At 41.0% G+C, this 25,542-nt stretch overlaps 1 protein-coding gene across 7 annotated transcripts in view; it reads right to left on the reverse strand.

Annotated features, from left to right (window-relative positions):
* The window catches only part of GYPC (glycophorin C (Gerbich blood group)), a 142,701-nt gene that overhangs the window by 51,848 nt on the left and 65,311 nt on the right, over positions 1-25,542 (reverse strand). Inside the window, exons 5-7 of one of the 7 annotated variants that reach the window (XR_014896577.1) lie at positions 24,362-24,572; positions 11,935-12,115; positions 19-517 (exon numbers count right to left, since the gene is read on the reverse strand). The exons of 2 other annotated variants lie outside the window; for them this stretch is intronic. The gene's annotated coding sequence lies outside the window, so the exon portion shown is untranslated. Of the gene's footprint in view, positions 1-18; positions 518-10,305; positions 10,343-11,934; positions 12,116-15,125; positions 15,532-24,361; positions 24,576-25,542 lie in introns of those variants that run through there. 4 more of the 7 variants (XR_014896575.1, XR_014896580.1, XR_014896581.1 and 1 more) reach the window with 4 other exon arrangements.

Genomic DNA, 25,542 nt, shown 5'->3' on the forward strand with positions numbered 1-25,542 from the left:
TCACATAATGGCTGTGGCTGGACACCTGGGAGCAGAGAAAAGCCGGCCAGGACAAGCAACGGCCCCCTGCCATACGGCAGGCAGCAAAACACAAACCCTCACTTTRTATTCTTATTTCCTGCCTGTCCAGATGTCTCCACTGCCAGGCTTTCACCAGGGGTGACTTGGTGCACAGAGAGGCTTTGCAGAGGGCAGAAATGGCATCTTACAGTGTGGATGTGTATACATATCGCGTTGCCTTTCCTTTTCTTCTCTCTCTGCCATGCAGTCGTGCTCTGCTCATCTGCCTCAGACCCTTGAGACTTATTGTACTTCTGAGAAGTTCAGATCAAGGGAGCTCAGCTCAGAATATGCCACCCAAGGTTAACATCTAGTCAAGGAAAATGTGACATTCTCACACACTGCAAAAAAAAATGATGCTGGAGAGACAGGAAGAGGGTAAAACTTGGGGACAAGGACACAGAGGTGGGGCCCAAAGAGGGTCCTTCAGCATCCTGCAAATCTTCTGGAGGCATGTCTAGAAAAAAACAAAATATTCCTAACTTGCATTGAAGGGCAATGAGGCACTTGTTATGTGCTTTGATGAGGTTAGGGTGGATGTTAAACCTTAAGGTCTGTCTGCTGCTGGGCTGGGACCTGGATAGTCACTGCATTAACAGTAGAAGAGAAGAAATGAACACTGCTCCCTCCTAACAGAGCCCCATGAGTAAGTAAACAATTAACTTTGCCTTCTTCTTCTGCTAAATCCTCCACTTAATTAGTAATGCCCTGACAAGAATGGTGTCCATGTAGACCTTGCCGAGCACTTTGCTCATTTTCCTTTTCAACTAGAAAATATAACTGCCTTGATAAAGTGAGAGCATATCAAGATTTTAGGGTGACAGAGTGAGAGTGCAGCAAATAGCCAAAGACAGTTGCCAATCATAATAAGAAAGATTTGGACCAGCTGGAAGGATGATTTGCTTTGGACTGATCTGCTGACCTGGAGATAGAGTCTGGCTTGGCTCCGGGATATATGCAGGAATTTCTGCCACTACTGGTTCAAATATAAGCAGGAAAATAAGCTCAGGGAAAAAATGGATTTACTTAGAAATGGCTAGTGACCTTSAAGGGTTATCTTTTCTTAGTGGTCATGGCTACTGTAGTCAGGCATCAAAACTCACCAGAGGCCTTTATCAAGAAACCTAGCAGCCCCACCACAACTTGCTCAAGCATCATGGATTTAAACTGGATGTTTTCTACCTGTCACCTTCATCTCTCTAGCAGAAGTATCTGGAAAAGATACAGAAAAGTCTTGTTGGAAGKCATCTTATTTAATGGAAAGTTAACTTCATCTCCAGTGCATCTGGAACCATATGGAGAACACTGGCTGCAACTTATGGTGAGATGCCTGAGTTAGCTTTAAACTAACTTGAYTGGGTGCTTCAAAAACTCATACTAATTATAAACTCTGGGCAGGGATTTATCAGGCCTTTTTTCATTATCYTCTCTTAAGTGGATTAGACCAAGCTAGCAGAAAGAGAGCAGACATGGAATGAGTGTTAAACCCACAGCACATCTGAATGTATTTGTCAAGTTATTATACATACAGCAGGAAGAGGCAGCAGGATTCCAGTAACAGTCAGCTTAATGTACTGTTAGATTCAAGTGCTTGTACAGCTTTTCTCTGCAGAAGAATTGTTTGTTACACAAACACATTACATTTAGGAATAAATAAAAAAACCCTCTCTAAATCATGGCATTCCTGTGGCCTCATTTTCTGTCTCGTGAGACAATAGAGCTCCAGCAAATTGGTTCTGGATGAATTCTCTTTCACTGGGGCTCTGGATACAGTCCATGAGCATCTGTAAACCTATCATAATGCATTAAACATAGTTAATAAAGACATATGTCCATGATACTGTGGGTAATACTTTTTCTCCAGAAGGATGGTGAATTTCTTGCTAATTTTCTACTTCAAAACTGTTTTCTTTTTCCTGTTTCATGGCATTCGCTTAAATCACAGTCATCTGCTGTCTAAAGGAAGTAGATCATGTTGAGCAGAGAATCACTATCCAAAACCTGAACTGATTTGTGTCTGCCATTTTTGAGATATGAATCCTAGGAATAAAATAAAGATGAAAGCAAAAAGGAGGATATTAATGTCTTTGAGAAGTTTTGGAATGCCTTGTCCACTTTCCTATGTGATCTCCAAAGTAAGTTGCCCTAGAAGCTCCAAGATCGTAAGATTCACTAGATTCACTAGGAAGTGAATAGACTTTGCTGATCAGTACGTGGTTTTTACTGTCCTAGCAGGGAAAGGAGCATTTGACAAGTTGCTCTCCAGTGATCTGGGTACCCTAAGGATGCATCACGAGTACAAGAGATGTGTAAATGTCTCAAATAACAACTTGAAACCTTATTTTTATTTTAAAATGATACATTTCTGGCCCTTTTTCTTGTGGCAATTGCCTTTAAAATATTATTCTATTACTGGAACTGGCAAAGCTGTGAGTTTTTAAAATAAATAGGTAAAATCACAGCTTGCCTGCAACCTTACCAGCTGTGCTGCTGCCTGATGTCTCCCCAGCTACCACAGAAGAGCTCCTAAGTCAGGTATGCTCTTGGCAGAGATATGTGTGCTTCCACTGGGAGCTGCCACACTTTGGGAAGGTTTGAAGGGGTGGGGTTGAATATCAACCTTCACGCTGTATTTCCTTTGACTCCRACAGATGTTTTTAAAAATAACCACATGCTCTACTTAATGTTAGTATTTGTAATGAAGGGAGGAAAAGGTCTTTGGACTTTCTCARCTTGAACTGAATTCTCTACCCAGGTTTAGATGTTTGCTTGTGTGTCTTTCTTCTTGCCCCTCCTTGGACTCATAGGCTGGAGCAGGCAGCTTCCTGTGTGTTTATACACCTACTTTTCTACTATGAAAGTAGATACGTTCGTTATGAGAAGACATAAGGAAAGAGCTGGATGTCAGTGAGTGACTAACAACAACCTATTAAATAGAAATAAATCTGAAATACTACATCTTTCTACTTCTGGCATTATTTAGCAGTTACTGCTTTGTCTTTCAACCAGTGAGTTGTCATCTGTGTTAAATATCTCAGCAAATATATATTTACCATTAAAAATGAAACCACAACCCTCATCTTATTTTACAAGCATGTTTCACTCTGTTTAATCATTTAGTTCCACTGATTTAGACACTTTCCTTTGTTTTTCATAATTAGCCCTGCAGATGAGGAGCATGATAATTTGTGCAAAGGCTTGTTAATTATTAGTAATAATTATCAGCAACAGAATCACAGATGCATTTAAYCAAACTGTGTGGAGGTTTGGAGAAGGGAAGATTTGGCTAATATGAATGTATTGCTCTTTCCTTTTCTTCCCTTTTACTTCTGATTTATTTTCTGCTGGTCTTTGCTAGCTTTCGTATGTAAAATCTCCCTCACKCCTAAAGGTTGTTGGATCACATCTCGATTACCTTTGCATCAAAATGCCTGTGACTGAATTTTGTTGCACCCGCTGATATTGTGGAGAATATCATACCCTTCCCTGCACAGCCATGTTAGCATAATTCGTAAAAGATAGTAACTCTTCTGGGTTCACTGTAAAATAATTGAAACAAAACAATCTATAAGGCTTTTCATTTTCATGATTCTGTTTAGAATCATCTAGTAAATAATTGTTTGGCACCCTATGATAATTCAAACTAAATGAATATTAGTTTCAGTTCAACCAGAAGAAATGCACTTTGGAAATTTTCAGTGTTTGGAAATTTAAAAGGCAAAAACCTCCTAAGCAACTCTGATCTGGGCTAATGAGAATGTTTTTTCTGGCTCCACCAAAAATAGAGTTTGTTTTGTTGAAATACGGTTATGGGCTGATTACATACCTTTAATCAACAAGATGTAACACCTGACATCAGCTGTTGAAAATGTTTCATTTAGAAAATATCATGATTATTTTTCCGATTTCTTTTTTTAGYGATTATTATTTGCTGATGCATTTTTAGGCTTTTAACAATTCAACATATATTCCTAAAGTGCTTTCATCAGCTCAAATCTGCTTCTCCTTGGGATAAACAAAAAATAATAAAACAAACCTCCCTTCCATTTACCTAGAACATTTGACTCTCTTTGCTATCTCTGCCTCTTGTAATTTAATCTTGTAATTTAATTCATTTCTCTTCCGATTATCCAGTTTTTCTTTATTAACTACAAATCTGATCACTGTCCTTTTTYTTTGGCTTAAGCTTGCTGCAGATGTAATTTTCTACTGTACTTAAGAAATCTTGCTCGTCTGACCATACTTTTCATTACACTACATAGGTATTAACAGCAATAGATTCTGAGATTGTTCCTATCCTGGCCTAAGCCTACATAACATATGCACATGTCCATACCCAAATAACTTTGTATTAACTCCCTCATAGGTGGAAATGTTCCTGGTGCCAGGACGAGCAAGGACAAGTGATATCAGGGCTTATGCTTTCATTCACAATAGATTTCATCTGCTTCTATGGTTCATTTACACTATTTGTTCTTGCCTGCTATTACTCTGTTTTAATGTTAAGCATAACTCAATATGGTAATTTCTAGCTTACATTRCCATTCTTTCCTTGCTCTTTCATTTTGACCTCCCCTTTTTTTTTTCAGGTTCTACTTCTCAGTTTGATTTTTCCCTTCTTTTCTCTATTCATTTGATTCAGCAGTCTTCCTGATGACATGGACAATTCTAGCTCCTTAGATGTGGAAAAGTAGCTGGGAGGTGAATGAGCTAATAAGAAACAGATAGTTTTCCCTCTTCAGCTATTAAAAAAGAGTAGCCTATGACCCGCCATATCTCAAGATGTCAAAGCCACCACTGACTTTTTGACGAGCACTGTGGGTAGGGWGACAGCTTAGCTGAGCTGCTTTTGCTCGCCCTTGCTTTGTTGCGTGCCTGAGACATGCAGCCCAGGCTTCCTGCGAGATGTGAGCGACAGTGTGGCTGTATCTGCGTAAACTGAACCCAGAGAGTGCAAGTGGGGAAGCAAAAGTGAGTAAGGGCGATATTGCTGATGTGCATTCCCCTTCCCAATGGCTCTCCGGGTTTTGTGGCACACGCCTTGTTGCCTCCAGTTATTAGATGGCAAGCTGTAGGGGGCTGGCAGAGTCAGGAGTCTGGGCTGCTATGCTGTGGACCTTGAAGGAAATCACCCCAAGGCACGACTTCTCTGAACCTCAGGGGCCAAATATAACCCTCTCATTTAAACGGGAAGGGGAACTACCTTAGATTGCTTCCGCAGTCACTGCTGTATCCTGATGACATCTGTGGCTGTAGCTTTTTGCCACCTGCCTTGCCCTAAAAAATGGTCCCCTTTCCTAATTAACTTGGAGTGCACAGTATTACTGCAAAGCTAACAAACCGTTATCTGTGCAGAGAGCAGAGCGGGAAGGTGCCAGTAGGGCAGGCAGCTCTGCTAATTGCAAACTACCAGATCTCATAAYAGCAAGACAAGCTGCTCCCTTGCTCCAGAGCACTTCCATTTCCTCTCTCTTCCTTTCACAATCTGATTTATTCTGTCATCTGAGAAATTTATTGACAACTTGATTGTTTTCACCAGAACCCTTAGCATACTCTCCTTTAGTTTAATCTCCCACTAATCTTTAGCCAGCTGCAATCTGATACCTCCTCCCTGTGTCCTAGTACTTTCTGAGATCTTTATTTTCTCACGGCAATTTGGCCCCCTCCACAAGCTTTGAGGTTCTCTCAAAACTTCTTTTTTACTATTCCCTCTTCATCATGCAGAGGGTTAAATCTTATTTTTGACTTTTCTAAGACCAAGAACTCCAGCATGAGACCTTTGTTTCGGAGGTAGGTCAAACAGAGGCACCGACAGACCTCTCAAGAAAGGGAGCAGGAAGCCGGAGGAGTGTGTATTGTCCATATCAGGAGTCACTGGGGAAGGGCTGATGTGTTCACCTGGAGAGGCATGAGGCCTGTTAAGGCTTCAGGAAGCTCTGGACTCTGATCCTAATTCCTCTCCTTCATTCTCTGCTACAGGCAGTTTAAGCYTCAGTGGGATGTACAGAGTTACCGGGCAAGAAACAAGATGTTGGTCAATCTAGGCAAGATATGCCCTGTAGGTAACCTAAGCATCTCTTCGCACCTCAAATGTGTTTTCTATCTTTGCCCCCAATTTCTTCTTGGAAAAAAAATCACATCCCTATTTCTGCTTCACTTTCAGTCACTTCCTCACCTGTGTTAGGAATCCTCCCGGGCTTGGAGGAGTATATTCGTGAACATGAATATACTTCATTTGACATGAATATACTCCATTTTACCAAAAATAATGCAAAGAGGGCAGGGAGAAGCTTTATAGCATGTGTCATATAGCCCTCAGAATGTTCATTTCACAAGAAGCAAAAAACCTCATGCTTGCAGAAAAAGAAAAAAGTATTTCAGACTCTCTTTGAGATAAARACAGTCAGTGATAACATATGCCAAGAACTGAGGTAAAGAACAGCCAGAGGAAGCCATTTGTCATGCAGAACAGTGATGCCCTATTTTAATTGGTCTCACAAAACCTAGTAACTAGGCCACATATTCTTGACACCCATCTACTGACACCTCCTTAATCAGTCAGCTRTTTGCATATGTGCAGATATCTTTCTTGAACAATGGGAGCTCTACGGCCTTTTTAGAGGGTGTGCAGGTAGATGTTATTTTAAGAGGGAAAAGTCACTTTCCATTGGTATAAAGGGTGTGGGAATGGGGTTGCTAAAATGTGCCAGCTCCTTAACACAAACAGAGGCTAATTTTGCAGAGAATAGTGGCAGTGAAATTAGGGACCTTGTTCAGTGTGAGGACTGGAGTGCAAGGATGGGAGAGGAAAATACTTTGTATTTGCTGAAGTAATGGCTACATTTATTCTTTTGTTTCCAGCTCCTCGCACATACACATACTAACATACACACAACATACACTCCCGAAAAGCAGCGATTCAGCCATTGCACAAGCAAATTCTGGTTAGAGGTGTGGTTTTATGAGCTGAGGTGAYGCACTTTAGCCTAGGGCTACTGGGACACTTGGCACCAGCCATGTCTCTACAGGCTTTTTATGTGTTATTACCTGTCTGACTACTAAGAGGTTTGCGTAGCATTTTTTCTCAAGGAGTTGCCATTATTTGGATTCTAGAGAGGTTCATATTTATTGAATTTTCCTTTCAGATAAAGACTTGGGTACAAAATATAGTCTTACGCTGTTATATCYCAGGAAGAATGCCAAAGATTATCTTTGTATTAATTTCTTCTTAGGAAGCCTTGCTGAGAAAATAAAGTACATAAAATATCAACAGCCATTTGACATCCCTGTGGAGGTTCATCCAGAAATAACTGTTAGTACTTATGTCTGATCACTAAAATCTCCAACAAGGCTGCCATGTTACCTTCTACTGGCTATTGAAGCAAACTGGGGAATGTGAAAGGAGGAATAGTAGCGATGGAAGTGAAGGGTTTGGAAGATTCCTGAAAAAAATACTCCATGAGCATATGGCTGGGAAATTCTCCTAACTAGCAGTACATGGAATAAAAGTTGTGAAAGAGGATGCTATGTTGACTAAGCTCMTATTTAAAGAAGCTATTACAGTATGTGACACATTTTAAATATATAAATAGATCCAACAGAGATTTGAGACTGAGGTGTTCAAAGGGCAACCAGGAATTTTGGCTATCAAAATTAGAGTGATCCACTTGGTAATTTGAGCAGTACGTTTTTGAAAATCTGTCTATTGGCATCAGTAGAGTAAGTCCTGCTCTTAAAGTCATATATGTACGCTTAATTCCCTTGAAAAATCAAGGCCTCAGAAAGAAATACAGTGATAGGAACGGGAAGAACCACTACTGTTACTGTGTCCAGCTCCCTGGTACTGTAGGCAACTATTTCATATCATTTCTTTCATACACTGAATTGTCTTTCCTCTTAACTGCAGTTAGGAATTTAGCCATCCCTATGGCAGGCTGTTCTTTAGCTTAGTTGGTTAGAGCGTGGTGCTGCTAATGCCAAGGTCATGGATTCAATCCCCGTATGGGCTACGCTGAGGRTTGGATAAGATGATCTCCAGAGGTCCCTTCCAACCTTACGATTCTATGGTTCCTTCTAGTTTAACTGCTCCAACAGACAGGAATGATTTTCTGTTTTCAGCCTAAAGGTTTTCCTGGAGAAGCTACAATATTTACATATTATTAAGGTCAGATTCAGAGGCTTGAAACTGCCAAGATCACTTTCTATTTTTCCTCTTAACCCTGTTTCCTCAATACAGGTATTACATTTGCTATTGTCCAAGCATATAGTCCCATTCATAAAAACTTGACAGATTTATTAAAAATCCTTGTACCAGCAATTTAAAAATAGTGGGGTGAACACAGTCTGATTTCCTCAGCTTCAGCTCACTTAGCTCTGATTTTTCCTTCTATCTCAGATGTGGTCATGCTTTTTCTGCTCTCTTGTCCTCATCCTGCCTTTGTCCTCGTATCTGATATCACTTGTCAGATACTTATTAAAAAGTGAGACRAAGTACGCATGACCATACTGAGATCATTCTTCATCTCTGCTCTATCCTCGCTACTTAGTGGCCCAGTCTGTTGCGTGCCATCTGAAGGAATATCTGGGCCTTGGGGTTATTGGTTGCATTTATTTTTCAGAATGTGTCTGGGAGCTAGTCTACTTTAATGACACAATTCTCACTAGTCTCTCTCTCCCTCTAATAACATCACAGAAATTGCTATTCATATCCAAAGCTGAACCTGGAGGGGGGAGGAAATATAACAAACTTCCAGCACTACTCAATAGAATCTCTTATCATCCTTCCCAAAAGCAATTTTACACAGATGTGGTCTGTTCTGTCTATCCTACCCCTTCTTATTTCTCTATTCTATTGCATCAAGCCAGGCCATTCACCCATTTTTTACCTTTATTTCTGTTTCCAAAACCATTGTAACTACATTCATTATTTCTATAYGTTTCTGCCACCCCAGTAAGGTCTAATTTTACATGTAGCATCCGTTGTTCCAGATCCTATATTTTGTGGCCCAGGTACCCATCCCATTATTTAGTTTAAAGCTCGTCTACTTGGCCTTGTCTACCTTGACCCCATGATGCCTTGACAGAGGTCAGTAAAATCTTAATTTGGATGGGGAACAGGAATAAAGAAATATTACATATATTTTGCATGATACAGGAAATATGGAGGCATCTCACGAAACTGCGAGGCAGCAGACAGAAAGCAAATTCAAAGAAATGCTTTATTCCCTGATGAGTGCATAATTAAACTATTGAACTCGGGATGTATTCAAACAGATCAGTTCAAGAAGAAATTCAACAAATTCTAGGAAGAAAAACCTGAAAATGTGTTTTATGCACAAAGAGACAACTGGAGGCTCAGGAACAGTCTCTGAGTCTTGCACTGCAGTGAGCAACACCCTAGGGGTATGTTGCTCTGTCCCTTTAATCCATGTTTAATCTTYGAATCATGATCACTAGCAGACATAGGACCGTGGCCTAGGGGGCATTCAGGTCATTCAGATACTCTTGTGCCAGGACCCTGGAGCACATAGAAAGTATTAATCCACTGTGCAGCCCCAGTTTGTTGGCATTTTTCTGGTTATGTTAGTTTAATTCAAGGTGAATGGAAAGCATTTGAAAGCTTCTAGGTGGTCTTAYATTAGCAGGTCTGTTAACGGTATGGCTACTTAATGGTTCGTTACAGAACTCCTTTAGAGCAGTACTTTCTAATATGCCTTGCAAGGGTCACAGCAGCCCCCAGACGGTTGGCTGCTTTGACACTAGCTTTTGCTCAGGTCTCRTCCCTGCTTTGCTGAGGACAGTCTGTAGCTAGAGGTTGACCCCTTGATGCTGGAAAGCAGAGTTACATTTGCAGCTGTATCACAGGCTCCATCTGTAATACTCAAACTCAAACTCAACTCAAACTCTCTGTGCTCACCTTCCTGCGTGCAAAATGGTAAATTCTTCACCTCCAACAGGGGCTATGAGAATAAATAGTTGAATTTCTRAAAAGTGCAATGACACTACCGAGACGGGACTGGTGAGAGAACTGGGCATTCAGTGATGATGACTTGGGTTTTGTTGATTTTTTTCTCCTTTTCTGATTATCAGACTTTTTCTTTTTTTAAATGAGGTGAACTGAGTAGAAAAATCTCATCTTACTCTTACTGAACATGTTGACTCTGTAGTCTGCAGCCAGATCCATAGCATTGGCATTACAGAACAAATAAAATGATTTTTGAGACAGCGAGAGGTTGCATTTCCCATCTGGCCACTTCCATTTGTTTGGCTAGTCARATGCATTCTGCAAAGGGGAGAGAAAGAGCGACTGCTTCTGCCCTCTGAAAAGTAGAAAGCATTATGAAAAATAATGAATACAGTAGAGCTCTGATTATCCAGATGCCATGGGGAAAGCTGAATAAGCCTGGGTAACAGAGGTTTCACATATTCAAAGGAATTGTCAGTGTAATTAATAGATATCAGGGGACATGGCCATGTTTTGGATAATAGTAAGTTTCAGACAATTGAGAGGCAGATAAATCAAGGTTATATTGTAATAACAAAGCTGCATTGTACCCTCCATAGTTCTCATTTTAAAAGTCTTTCCTAATAAAATGTCTGGTAACCCTCAGAAAATACACTCTGTTTGAAAGAGAAAGGGAGAGAGGGAAAGAGAGAAAGGGAGAAATTGTCACGAGCGCTGCTTGCAGAATAATAGTACCAAGAATCCTGAGGTTACTCAAGAGAAAAATAACTAATGTTGTTTATATTTTTCCCCCAAAGTGATTAATGTAACCAAAGTAAAATTGCACGAAGTCTACTAAAGGGAGAAACTCCTGGTTTCTTTAATTCCCTAGAACCTTCCCTGTTCAGAGAGCATCCATTCATGCAGCGTACATTTATCAAGTTACAGAAGCTGACATTGCACATGCCATTTTAGGTACCATCCACAGACCATTGCAGGGTAACAGCTGGCAGAAGCTGATATTTAAATGGAAACATTTTAATGACAATTAGAATAATTTATTCACATTCCATTTGCAAAGCTAAGCGACATTCTGCTCTAAACATACGGCATACAAGTAGACAAATGGATAGCTCTACGCTGTCAAAAGTAGCACTGGTTGATCACAAGGCAAGATTACATTTCTACTCTAATCTCTACCTAGAGCTTCTGATTCTGCCAATATTGCTTTTCCAGGTGTATCTGAAATATTTTTCTACATCCTCAATGGAATTTTCCTTAGTCTGCAAGACAATATTCATAAGGAATGGCTCTATTGCCACGCATGGGATCTGAAAATCATCCTAGACTACTTTTAAACTTTGAGACATTGAGATAAAGATTTTCTTATTGTGGTTGCCCAYGAAGCTGAATAGAGACCACCTCTCTCTGACAGAGCAAATAGCAGGTTTGAAAATCAACATCCAGATGTTATTTGAACATAAAAACTTTTGACAGATTTTTTTCTGTTGTTTTACTCTAAGGCTGAGCATTTAATCCACTGACAAGTAAGTAATGTGTTTAATGTCCTGGTTTCAAAATCGCACCCACTGAAGAAAATAAAGACCCTTGTTTTGACCTGGACAATATTTCTGTACATCAGCTTTGTCTCTTTTGCAGTGGTGCGGCCCCTTTTGTGCATGGTGACTATAGAAAGTATGGCATTTAATTCCACTCTTTGGTTAAATCAGCTTTGTTATTCTCAGTCACAAGAGGAGAACTACTCTGTTTTCTCMCATCTTCATAAAAACACTTTTTAGCTTTTGCGTGGTTATTAAGGAACTTCACGGAGAACAAGTTCAGGCTAAAATTAACTTTTTTGAGGGGGCAGGAGGGACTAGCTGGGAGGGATACCTGCAGGGATACTTCTTTCTAGAGGTAAGAACTCTTACCTCTTCTGCTGGCATGAAGTCCTCCTGGCACCACAGCATCAGATTCACCTGGTTTGTTTTTCTGGCCTGTGGGCTCCAGAAGCCGTACCACATTGCAGATGCCAGCCCTTGGACTTCAGAGTGCTCGTGCAATGCCTCATTGCCATCTCCTGATTACTACGGTGGGAATTATAATGGGGATCTGTAATGAGGGTATTAATACTTACTTTACTCCAAGGCATGCTCTGAAGATAATTGATATATATAATCTCCTTTGAAAATTCAAAACGCTGGTGAACTACTAGGTATTTTTGTTGTGACTATCATTAGGGGCTTCATCAGCAGTAATTCATTATCTCTATTATTAACAAATTAGGACAAAAGCAGGGAAAATACAAGGTTATCACCTTGGCAGGGATCATTTTACACAAACGTAAGATTGTGTATGCTTTGCTTTCTGTGAGAAAGGTGCAGAATGGATAAATTATTAGAACTACTCAMATCTGTTCTTGAAATAAAAATATGAAGAAAGTGTAAGGATGTACAATGCAGAACTGCATGTTGAACATCCAGGCTTCACAAGGCAGTCAGTTCAGGACCCAGAGCATTTTATTTGCTATATTCATTTTTCAAGTGATTCACAGTGAATCTCAGTGGCAAGAATTCATATTTCTTTTTTAATTTAGCTCAGCAAAGAAACTAAAATGTTCTTAAAGTAAATCAACTCAGATGGTGAACATGTTCTTTTTTTTTTTTTTTTTTTTCAAACCTCAGTATATTGCTTACATCAACCAGTTTATGACATATAAACCCTGAAACCATTTCCTGGATTGCATAAAATGAAAAATTACGGGGGAAAAACCCTATATTGATGCCCCATACTCTAATACACCGAGTCTACTAGAACAACTTGAACAATCATAGAAAGAAGTTGGCCTTAATTTGRGGGTTTTACCAGACCAGGAAATATTTGGAAAAGGAAATGTTTGCAGTTTAAGGTTTGGTAGACATGTGCTGCTGAACCGGTAGATGGCTCTGTGTGATACGTGCAGTTAGGGCTGGCTGTGGGCTCTGCTAAGCAAACAGGGCAAAGCCTGGAGCTGAAGTTTCTTAGTGGAAATTATGCATTACATTAGCACTTTTTTAAGAGTGAGAAAATGCATGACTTTTAAACACATTTGCATCCTAGGAATATCTCTTATTAAATCCACCCCCCCCCAAAAAAAAAAAAAGGAAAGAAAGAAAGGAAAGATAAAATGATTAACTGGCTTGCCAGCCAAAGAACAGTCATGATTAATTTTGGTTCAATAAGAAAAAAWTCTAATGGATTAACTGATAGAAAAAAACAACTCTCCCCCTCTCCCACAAATCAATAATTATAAAAGGAACATTTTTTTGTTTCCTTGTCCAGGAAATTAAAAACAGGTGAAATTGAAAAAAATCCCTTTTCTATAAACAGCCACATAATTTTATCAAGTTGGCAGCTTTTTTATGCACATATTTTATCTATTAACTGATATGAATGCCTGATATCATGACACAAATCCTCAAGTGCCTCAAATGACAAGACTGCACTAGGTGACCCTCTCCTCCTCCCAGCGCGCTTGTCACTAACACCACAGGCACACACAAATCTTAGTACTTGAGAGACATATGAATGTTCAGTTGTATATTTGTTCTGGAGGTCATTATACATGTTGATACATACACTACTATACATAATTCAGAGATTCTGGACCAGGAAGGAGTTTCATTGTCTTCTATTCCTGTTTTCTGGATAACCAAACTTCAGACAAAACTACAGCTTATCTGTTATGAATATATCCATTACTGATGTAATAACAGCAAATAAAGAAGTCACTATGTAATAATATTCCAACAGTTAATTAACTTGATTATTTCAAAGTATCTCCTCATTTATGAATTTTGCTTTCAAATTGAACTTTGGCCTTGTCATACCTTTTCTAGATTATTTTCACTAGCGGAAAGCTCTTCTAGCAAGCAAGGGGAGACAGCAAAGAATCCCTCTTCTGGGTATTCTTTTGACTGAAGCAGACTGATTCCTTCTCTCTTTCCCTCCCCTCCTCTCCCTTCTCCTCTCCTCTCCTCTCCCTTCTCCTCTCCTCTCCTCTCCTTTTCCTTTTTTTTCCTTTTTTCCTTTTTCATTCTGTCTGTCTATTTTTCTTTTCTATACCAAGGTAAAACATATTTTGCAGATCTTGTCTAGACTCTCCCATCTTGCAACAATTTTTTGTGTGTGTGTGTGCGATGAGAATGTCAGGGCTTGATGTGGTATTTCTGTATATTATAACCTCTCTCCTCTTGCTTTAGTTACGCATTAAAGGATCATAATCACCTTCATAATTCTTGAATCATGTGTTCAGTTGACATTGTGGTTCTACAGTGGGATTTGAGGACAAAAGTCCAGTCTAAACAYGCGTGGGAGAAGGCTGGTACTCAATAGCCGGCTAAGAATAGCCAGAGCAGAGCAGGGTAGTGATGGGTAGACAGGTCAGGTGCAAGCAGAAATGGGAGAATGAATGGAYGTGGGAGGAGGTGAAAGGTAATGAGATTTCAGGATCAGACAGTTCAGGTAAAAATTAGTTAGGCAGGTAGGTATGAGAGAAAGTTCAACAAGGTCAACATGCTCTTGCTGGAGAAAGCAGTGATGCACAGCAGGGGAGGAAGAATTCTTCCAGGACTTCAGTAGCCAGGGAGGCTGCTCTCGGGTGGCCTCAGAAACAGATCCTAAACTGGTGAGCTTAATTGCTGAAATATTTGAGCAAATTAATTTTGCAAAATGCTGCATGTTCCTCATTTAAAAAATGGAAAATTAAAGAGCCTTAAATTGCAAAGCAAACAGTAATTAAACCTGCTGCATCTGCACATATGTGTATGCACCTGGATATCAAATCACTGTTATCCAGGGCCAGGACAGTCTACTTCAGTGATAGCATCTGGAGAGTAAAAAAGAGTGAGAATCAGACACAGTAGTGAAAAAAACAGTAAGTGCTGCAATGCTTTTAGGAGAAACACTTTTAACTAAAGTATGTATTTTTTTTAAGTTACTATCCATAAATCTTTCTAATGTAAATGTATGCAGCAGTACACAGGAAATCAAAAGTTAAATTCTGCGATACATAAACCTCTGTCATCTATGTTTTGGGAAATAAATTTGATCTAGAAGTGACTTGTTAAGGCTCTGTACTTTTTAATTAAAACAAAAAGTCAGAAAGCTGACTGCAATACACTATACAAAAGTGAACAGAAGAGGATCAGGCAGAGTATCAGCCTTGAAATTCAGATTAAGGCAATTATTCAAACCAAAGGCACAAACAAGAAAGCCAAATGTAGTGAATGCTCAAACAAATACCCCCTTCAGAGGAGAGCAAGTATAGTGAAGAGCTGCCATTCACCCCAAATGTGAATCCCTAAGGCTGAAATTTAACAGCTGGGGAACGCATTGCAAAATTTCGACTGAAATGCAGATCAGCTTGATATCGTGCATCTGGGCTTTGCTTGCGGAAAAGGGTGCAGCGCTTCCTGAGAGTGGAGATAAGGCAGGATCTTCTCTTGACAGAGGTTTCTTCCGTGCCAGGGTATTGCACGGATGCACAGCTACATAAACACAAAGGAAAATCAACAGATACATTGATTTTATGTCTTGTGACAAATTCCTTCTCACTTTGCCCTCCACTAACCTCTCGCTGATTCGCAGATACTAACTGTTGGTCTCTCTCAGCTCCTGTAATTTTTTTCCCCTTGTTAATAGCCTTTCTACTCCTCTTGGGTACCAACTTCCCTTTCCTCTAAAATGCCTAATTGATCAGCGTAATGAGGCTAACCCGAGGGCACTGTTTCTAACCTGTGACACAGCGTGACATCCCTGCTTCTTTGCTGGGGCTGATGGAGGAACTGTGTGCCTAAAGGCTTGCCTGCTTTCTCTTCYGCGAGGGGATACGTCCTGTCCCCACAGGTCATGCCTTGCTAACCATRACAGCAGCATTTTTGGCCCAATAGAGTAACTGGGAAATTAGCCAGGATTTTAACCAAACTATATAGGAAGGGGGGGGGAGAGAGAATTTGTCGGTTATGTGCTTTCCAACCTGCTTTGCATCCTCCACGTGGCAATTCTCTCTTTTTTAACCAAGGGATTTACCAAAGCCCACACAAACATCCACTCCAGTCCAGAAATGAGAGTCTGACCATGGATGCACCTGTAGTTCCCCTGGGTAGCAGTGACAGAGCTTGGCCAGTTGCTTTTTTTKTCAGCTTCCAGGCATGAGCACAACCGCCTGTATCTCACAGTGCTGAGCAGCGGCTCGGCAGACGGCTTCACGGTGACACCTGGGATTCAGACATCGCCCTGTTCATCCTCCTGGGAGAGCTTGGTCCAACTGGCAACTCCCTCATACTGGTCAAAACATAGACTGTCTCTGCAGCTGATCAGTGACTGAAACACTTAATGCAGGCAAATGTTTAGGTTTTACCTCTCTTACAGTACTGGAATCCGCAGATTTATTACACCGGTGCAATAYACAGTTTTGAAAGCACAGCTGTGCTCTTTCTAGCCACACGCTTCCCTCATTACCCTTGTAAGAAGAAGTAGAAACAGTTCAAAGCCTGTGAGAGGGCACATGCTTAGGGGCTATGCCTTGGTGTAAGTGCCTGTGCCAGAGGTGCGCCAGGAGTAGATGGGAGGTTTTGAGAGCCTGGTAGAGCTGGAAGAGCATCTTCATAGGAATGGGTCTTAGCCTGAACTCTGGAGATGGAGTCCCCAGCTCATGATAGGAAAATTTCTCCAAACTCTTCCAAACCCAGCTTCTGGTTCAGATCTGGACCTTGCTGATTTGATTGGGGATCTCTAATTAAGTAGTTTAAAGAATACTGAGAATCTGTCTTGCTCCTCCCACTGATACATTTTCAGACCTTAGGTTTAGGCACAACTGCTCATCTTTGTGAGAGTTTCACCCCTTTGTGCGTCTCAGGACAAGAGTCACCTGAAAATGTAGCTGGGCATCTGTGGAAGCTATTGGGACTGCTGTCCTGTTTGTTGTTTGCTATATTGCCTTACACACCTCAGACTGCTTCTGACCAAGGGTTATACGAATCTGTGCCAGTGTTGTGAGGTACTGAGTGTTATCACAAGGATGCTGTAAACCAGCCCTCAGTTCCCAAGAAATCCAGGATCCATCCACACAGTGTGCTCAGAAAATGACTTTCAATAGAAACATTAGCAGTCACAGGTTATCTGCAATTCTCTTAAATGCGAGGTCTTTAAATGTATCCTCTTCCTTTTGTTCTCTCTCAGCCTCGGGGCTTTTTATTCCAGTTCTGCTGCAGTACTTCCTTTTGTTTACTCAACTGTGTAATATACTCAAAGAGTTTCCTTTTCAGAACCACAGGCAGAAAAAGTCCTAGTGCGACTGCTCAAGTGAACAGCATTCTTGTTCTGCACTAAATCAAGGGAAAGTCAAACACTTTTTCTTAACCCAAATTTGAGCTTATAGGGGGTTTGTTATGACAGTAAAATTCCCACTTCTAACAAAACCTCAAAGCATGAAGTTGATTATAGCATTCATCACAAGGTGTCCCATGAATATGCATGCCTGTTTTCTTCCAGAAGGCTATGTTGCTTCAGCCGCACAGGGAGAGAGAGAGACAGAGAGAGACAGAGAGGGCACGTTAACCCAGTTAATGGGTAGCAATCGGACAAAAGAAACGCTAAGGTCAGTCTTCCACAATTCCTGCTTTTTCCCAGCGTGGCTATCTGTCTGAGCAAGATCTGAATATCTGCAAAGGATAGAAATGACCTGCTATTCCTGCCTGCTGCCATTCTGCTGTGAGAGTGAAAAATCAGCATCGTCCTCTTAATACTAGCTTCCGGAGAAGGCAGTCACAGAATAGGAAATAGCAGCAGTCCCCTAGGAAAAGTTCGAGTTAAGTTCTGCCTGCTGTTTTTAATCTCTCATTTCTGATGGAATCATGTGGTGTTCAAGGCTGGGAATCAGGAAAACTGGATTCCTCTCTGATGGGTCATCGTGCCTCTGTTTCCCCATATGTCCTSCTGAGAAAAAAAATCTGAGCTGTCTAGAGAAGCAGCCGTCTCTCTGTCTCTGTAACAGCTAGCATAGGTTGAGACTTCTCTCACCTGGGAGGCCTAGGGGTGCTGCTATAAATAGACCCAGCAGACTGAAGTCTGCTTTCCACAAATCATGTAGTATAAACACAATTTTTTGCAGACTACTTTAACATTTTACTCCAAGTCTGAACTGACAACCATCTTACTAGACTAGAGAGAGCAGTGCTATTTTAAGGCCCGCTTTCTAAGAAAGTTTTACCAMAGTCAGAAACAGACTCCCTCACTTTGTCTGCACTTTTAACTTAGGAGGAGTTGTAATTCACCCTAGAGCTTCTGAAAGCAAGGTCAGGGAGTTCAAGTTATGAGATGCGTGCTCTAAATGGGAAGGAAAGCAAACCTGATGAGCGAACATAGGTGAGCCTGAATCAAAAACCCTGCTTCTGGGGAAATTCAAAAGGCCATTATGAGGATATAGATCCAAATCTTTCAGGTTGCTTTTCTTTTTCTGATAAACTCAACCAAATCCCTAGATCTAAAGTTCTCACATTTTTCAAATTCCCTGAGTCTGAGCACAGATCTGAATTCTATGGTGAGAGCTGGGATCCAGCCAAAGACATATGAGTATTTTACTTCCCTACAAAGACCACATTTAACTGTGCTACCTGAACTTGGGTTTGTGTCCTGTGTAACCATTGGACATGCTTATTGTGAAAAGGTGCACATCATTGCCCTGAGAGCTCATCTAGCAGACCATGAGTTACAAGATCAGTTTCCCTTTAAGGTGTTGAACAAGCTGAGACTAACATCWTGGATTTGAGGAGGGTGGGGAGAGCAGGCTGTGAAAAGGGTGTTATTCTAGTCAMAGAATATCCAAGCTTAGATCCAAACATATATTTCTGACTTAGACTGTCAAACCTGGAGCAAAGGGCTGATCCACTGCCCAGGGGAGAAGTTTCACAGGCACCAGTGGCTTTAAATCAGGACTTTTGCCGTAGAGCTATGCAAAGTTCAAACATAAGTAGGTAAAAATGCCTTGCCAGTGGCCACTAACAATCTTCATAGATTTGGAAAGAGGAATACAGGTTGCAGCAAGGAAGAATTARAAGGAGCTGCCAAGAAACCAGTCAAAACACACACAGTTCAAACATCAGCCATTGTTGAAGCATCTCAGGTAACCACTTTCTGAACTGAGAGGCAGGGTATCCTCATATTATCATTCAAAAAAGAACACCTGAAACAAAGCTGTTTTATAAATTTCTGTTTGTTAAAGGAAGGGGTTGATTAACTTATTTTTTGTTTTTAATTTGAATTTTTGCAGAAAACGGTATTTTTTTCTCAACAAAGGTATCAGAAAAAAGTTATTTCCAGTTGTTTAGCAAAAAAAAAGGATTAATTTTTGAGGGAAGCTGACACTTCTGTGTCTTCCCAACCTCTTTTTAACTTCTGATGAAAAATTATGGCTTGGCTGGTGATCTCTCACTGAAGATCCTGTCAAGTACAAGAGTAGTGAAAAATTACCAGCCTCAAGTGCAGGAAAAAAAATGACAGCAGTGTGTCCAGTAATTACCTACAATCACTTTTCTTTCTGTCTCTCTGTGTTTCTCTCTAGTAGCTAGGCCATGCTTTATTAATTTAATTACATCTCTCTAACCTCCTTATGTGGCTTGCAATGTCTTATTCTGAGATCGGTGAAAGGAACAATGTGGCAGAGAGATTCCTCCAGCCCTTCATTTTAGTGATTCAAAGCATGTCACCTTATTAAATAACATCTTAATTGCCAGTGGCTCCAGTGATTTTGTAGATCAGAGGTTAATTTTTATTTTCTCTTCTGCACAGCAGATCTGCGGTTCTTCAGTTAAATGTCTCCCTTTAGACACCATGAGGTGGTGAACCTGGCTGGTGAGAAGTTGTGTCTCAGAGGTCTGGGGAATGTGTCCTCTATTTTCAATTTCCGTGGCCTGGTAATTATAAAAATCTGCACCCACCCACATTGTTCATTTTCATTAAACCCAGACAAGTGTAATCAATCCTCAAGCTTGCGTTTGGGGACCTTTTACAAACTGCCTAGACCAAAGGGCTCCAAAATTCTGCAGCTTTCATTAATACTGGAGAAACTGAGGGTCCATCTGGAAAGGTACTGATCCTTCCTGAGTCCTCAGCACTGTGCAGGAATTGACCTTTTAATCAGAAAACTAAAAGACACCCTTTTCATTCTGTCTTCCTCAACCTAAACAACTGATGTCGTATCATCCATCAGGATGCTGGAAATTATATAAGCCCATCATTTACCATCAGTAAAAACAGATTGAGGCTGGCTATGCAGCCTGAATTTGGTTCAATATTTAATGACTCATGCGTTGCATTTTATTTCATCTGCAGCAGTTTTCTGCCTCCTTATTTATTACAATCAGTTTTATCCCCAGCAGTAGCACCTTGCAGTCAGACTGTATTCCCAGCTGCTTCAGAGGGTTAAAGAAGCTGGCTACAGAGCTAAGAATAAAGGGACAGAGGAAGCAAAAAGGTGAAGGAAAGACAAGATAGATAGAAAGCCAAGGAAGGGAGAAAGTTCTGTTTGCCAACCTTTTTGTCTTAGATAATGGATCAGAGGATTTTTCAAGGTCCTTTCCAGTCCTATTTACTATGGCTCTGCTTCCTATGGCAAGCTAATATACTGAGATCTCATAATCTTCATTACACTTTATCTGACTGCACCTATGAGGTAAAGAAGGACTGTTATCCYCATTGTACAGATGGGGAGTTGTAGTACTGCTCCCCATCTAAACTTCAGCAAGGAGTTGAGCTCTCTTTGGGTTCTTTCACTGCTAGCAGAGGTAAATCTAATGCTTCTAATGAGTCAGACTTTAGCAGGGACCAGAGACATGGAGAGATGCAGATTTTCTAACTGTTTAGGTGCCTACTCCAAAAGACAGGTCCTCAAAATCTGATGTGTAACCCCCTGAGGCAAAGCCAAGGCTTTGAGCACATCCTCCAAGGGAGCTTGTTTAGGTGTAAAGCCCTGCCAAGTGGTACAGAAACACGCCACATACCCAACTAGGCTGGCTAGCTTCTTCTAACAAATAAGGTCATGTATCTGGTGTGCGGAGGGGAAGGTGCAATATAGGCAAGCCGAGGTCAGAAAACTRAGGGAATTGGGAGATGTTTTGGTCYGAAGAAGGAGAATGGACCATTGTCCATACTCTGGCAAGACCAGGGTGAGAAAGATGGAAAAGGCCGAGTCACAAGCATGGCCAGTGGTACAAATGCAAACATACCAGAGACAAAACCAGGGCAAGGAGATTGGGGAAAACAAATTCTTTAGGACATAAGAATTCTTCAGAAAGAAATACCTAGTGTGATCATATAAAATGTTCTCAGCACAGGCTGTGGTGACAGTGAAGTAGACTATTGTTCTCATCCATTGAAAAGGGTTAATTGTTGCAGCTTCTGCAATTACACTCTAAYTGCTTTCTCCATTTCTTAAGGAATAACTTCCAAAGTAGGTTAATATTAATGTACTCATTAGATAATTGRTTGTATTTAAATCTCTCTGTCTTAGGGGTAGGATTGAGTTTAAAAATGTCCAGTTGAAATTAGAATTTTTTCCTGTCAGCCTTTTCTCTCCTCCCTGGAAAACTTTTATGTCCTGACTGTTAAGTGTCACTTGATGTTTCAGTAGCATTTTCATGCTCTTTTCTTCCATCTCTTCCCAAACACTTTAATTAAGAGAAGCCAGATGATGTTATTAGTAGGCATGGACAAGATATAAATGTATCTGTGTTCACGTACATGCACATGTGTGTATGAAGGGAGGCAGGAGGTAAAGGTGAAGCTAGCCCAAGGATTTTACAATGGAATCCTTAAATGTATAAATTATATTTCTTTAGGGAAGGGAGTAAGGGGATCTGTTTATAGCATCTCAGTGTGCCCTATTTCGAGTGTTGAAGCCGTGTCCAGTGCACAGGTTTGTAAGAAGTGCCCTTTCAATCCTTACAACACACTGAAGGGCAAAAGCAGGAATAAGCTGAGAYAGTAGGAAAAGAGGTATCAAAGACCAGTGCTGAGCGCTCAGGAGCACAGATGAAAACCAAGCACATGTGGGACAGTTACAACATTGATAAAAGACCCTGGATACATTTGTCTCCAGCTGGCAACCTTATCCTGCCCTTGGTCCCAGTGGGAAATGATTACGGCAAAATACAGGCCTGCCAGAGTCTGTTTAAAACCGAGTGGAGAAATATCAGCAAAGGCGTAAAAGCTGAGATGCACTGGAACAGTACTGGAAGTACTGGGGTGAACTGGCAGGGTAGGTCTGGTGATGTCACGGCAGTGAGGGTGACAGGGCTATGTGCAGGGGGGAACGTGCTTCCAGGATCTCCAGGTCTTGTGGTTTGCCTAGTGATTTTGAGAATCATTCAGTGAAGGTCTATGCTGGAAGATGGCCCCAGCCTGAGCTGGTAAGAAGCAATGCTGCCCTGTTGGCTTCTGCAGAATTACCCTGGTCTTGAAAAGGGGACAACCCTTCCCTTATGGTATTGTACTGAAAATTGAGCTCTAATTTGGAGTCTGACCTGTCATATTGTGTTTTATTGCAACATTAAATAGCCTGCTAGAAGAGCACAATCRATGGTGATTACCAAATTGCTTAACACGCTCTGGCTTAGGGATACATTGCTAATCCAACATTCTGTGCCAGGTAATGCCAAAGGGCTTAGCATATTAACTTCTGTTATGGCATATTGTCACGACAGTGGTTTTTTTTTTTTTTTTTTTTTTTTTTTTTTTTTTTTTTTTTTTTTTTTTTTTTTTTTTTTTTTTTCCTGTTATACAGCTTCACTCATCATAAGAAAGCAACATTGTCAAAGACATGAATTAGACCTTTTAAAGAAAAAAACTCTACTGCCCTATTCAGCAYCAGATGAAGTCCTAGGTACAAAAGAAAAAACAGTATAGGAAAACAGTACCACTGGAKGCTGCACCTAGCACTGAGGGGAACAAAGAGGGTGACAGTTTTAGCGTATTATTAGCCTCAGATTACAAGGTTGCTTCAAGAAAGGGTTTAAATCTTCTGCCTTCTCATATTGCTAATTTGGATTCCATCTTATTCATTACTCCGTACTGTACTCATCTCAAGGATGTGCAGCGCAGGTGAGGGCAGGCAGGGAGGGGAAGTTAGCGTCCAGAGTTGCCTATCTCAAGCTGCTGCTACGCTTGGCTGCACCTTCCGCAGGACAGAGGCATCTTTCAGAAGCGTTTGAAATATTTTGTTTGGTTACTAATGCAAAGTGCTAGTCAAATTTAGTTAGTGTTGAGGTCACAGTTAACACATTAAACCATTTAACCAGATTTTAAAAAGTACTGTCTTCTGCCTGAAAATGGGAGATCGAGATTRGTCTCAGAGTCTGCTAGAGTGATTTCTGATGAGAGGCTCATAACAGAAATAAAGCCTTCCACAATCCTGTGCAAGGTTATCAATCAAAAATGAGGCATGATAAGCCCATCCAGAGCCTGATCCTGCCTCGTCCAGCTCTGTGGTTTCAGCCTGGTTGCTGCTGCCTCCCGAGACGGGGAAGGGCTGTCACACTGGTACCTGAGGCGACACAGTGCAGCGGTGGAAGGTGTAGAATATCGTGAGATAGTCAAGTGAATCCTCACCTGTGAGGACGGGCGAGAGGTCAGGAACTTGTCCTTGGGGAGCATTTAGAAAGGCTTCATGAAGGATATTGCAAGGACTTGGAAAGTTTGTTTGATGCTGATCCAAACTCCCTTTCCCTTTCCCTTTCCCTTCCCCTTCCCTTTCTAAAAACAGTCAAAACTTACTATGACATTGATGTGCTTGTCTGTGTCACCAGGGATCCTGGTTGGGAACTATGGGGATAAAAAAAGTCTGTAGAACAGTTTTTGCTGCATTTGGAAGCACTGTTTTCATCCTGGTTTGTTTATCTCTGTGTATTATTTGTAGTTCATCGGTGTCGTAAGTTTAGCCAAGGTACAATGCTAGGTAATTCAGGTGACCTATCTGAAAACCTGGGACACCAACACAAGATTATCATGGTCTGATGTGTTRCTGCACATCAGCCAAGCTATGATCAACATCCAAAGGTAGGAGGCTCACATATGGGGAAATTTGTATTAACATAAGTCTTTCATTAAAACTTTTATCACATGGTACCCYTTCCCCAATGTAATCACTGGTCACCCCATCCTTCCCCCTGTCCCAGGCACATGTCTCTCCCTCCTGTTAATTCTAGCTCTCCTCAGGGCTATTGCTGAGCCATTTCAACTCATTAAGCCAGCAGGAAAACAATTAACTGCTTCCACTTTTCTGCTGGATTAATTTTCTGCTGGTTTAGCATGCCATTAATTCACCTCAGGCTGCTGTAGATCTGCTGCTCGGGGCTGCAGCAGTATGGATATTTCCTCCAGCAGGGTTAGCTGGGGTCCCTCTGTACAAGTTCACCAGGTGGCCCCACACACTGCTCTGCGCTGACGAGAGGTGAAGTGGGGTGGGAAGATGCTGCCCTGGGGTGGAGGGAGTAGAGGAGATGCTGCTGGACCCAGTTCTGTTGCCGTCAGAAACCTCCTTGGAGCAGGAGTACACCATTTACCATACATTTGACATGAGATAGCAGAGCTTACATGGTCATTTACTGTTGGTTAGCTGATGTGCAGTAACTCGTTACACCTGAAAAAACTCCTTATTTTTCCCTGGACCACCTAATGATAAATGCTAAGCAAATTATAGTGGAAAACCAAATGCAGGCTTCCTGTCAGTTGTTCAGATCATTCATCCCTGGTACATATGTCCTCACTACGAGAAGAAAATATACCACAAAATGTTTAAATAGCGATTGCTTTTCAAAAATCTATGATCTGCTCATTGTCTTGAGAGTAGAAAATACAGAGAAATCAAGCAGAAGTAAATCCTTTTAAACTGGTCACATATGATAAAGAATTTGACCACTTCTACTGATAAATGTGAGTAGCTATGAGCCATTGATTTTATCTCTGCTGCAGACTAGAGGGAGCCTAACTTCCGTGTCATATCTTGCAGTCAGGCTTGCAGAATCCTCAGTGGGTAATAGACAATTTTATTCAGAGGAGAAGTGTGGCAGACCTCTGGTGTCTGCATGCTCCTGGTTCTCCTAGACACTCTTAYGGGGGTGTCCCTGTATGTGTGTGTGCACACACTTGTGTGACGGAGGTGATTTTTTTCTTTTGCTTTTTCTGATTGACTGTATTGCCAGAGGGAAGAAGAAATACTCTGGGAGAACATGCTTCTATAACAGAGGATTAATTAATGTTAGCAAGAAGGTTATATTATTTAGATCAAGGCAGTTTGTATAGTCCTTAAGGGATAAGAAAATAAGTATGTTTCTTTCTAACTCTACCTCCCCCCCCCCCCCCCCCCCCCCAAAAAAAAAAGGCCCCATGTCCAACCATCTGCTCCACCGGAAGATGGAATATTTTACTTTATTAAATTTAAAAGTCCCTGCTGAGTTTCAAAGACCAATACTAAGGAAATGCAGCCTTGGGCAGATGCGATTAAA

The sequence above is a fragment of the Rhea americana genome, unplaced genomic scaffold (assembly GCF_003343005.1).
Source record: "Rhea americana isolate MKP2758 unplaced genomic scaffold, rheAme1 scaffold_33, whole genome shotgun sequence".
NCBI lineage: Eukaryota > Metazoa > Chordata > Aves > Rheiformes > Rheidae > Rhea > Rhea americana.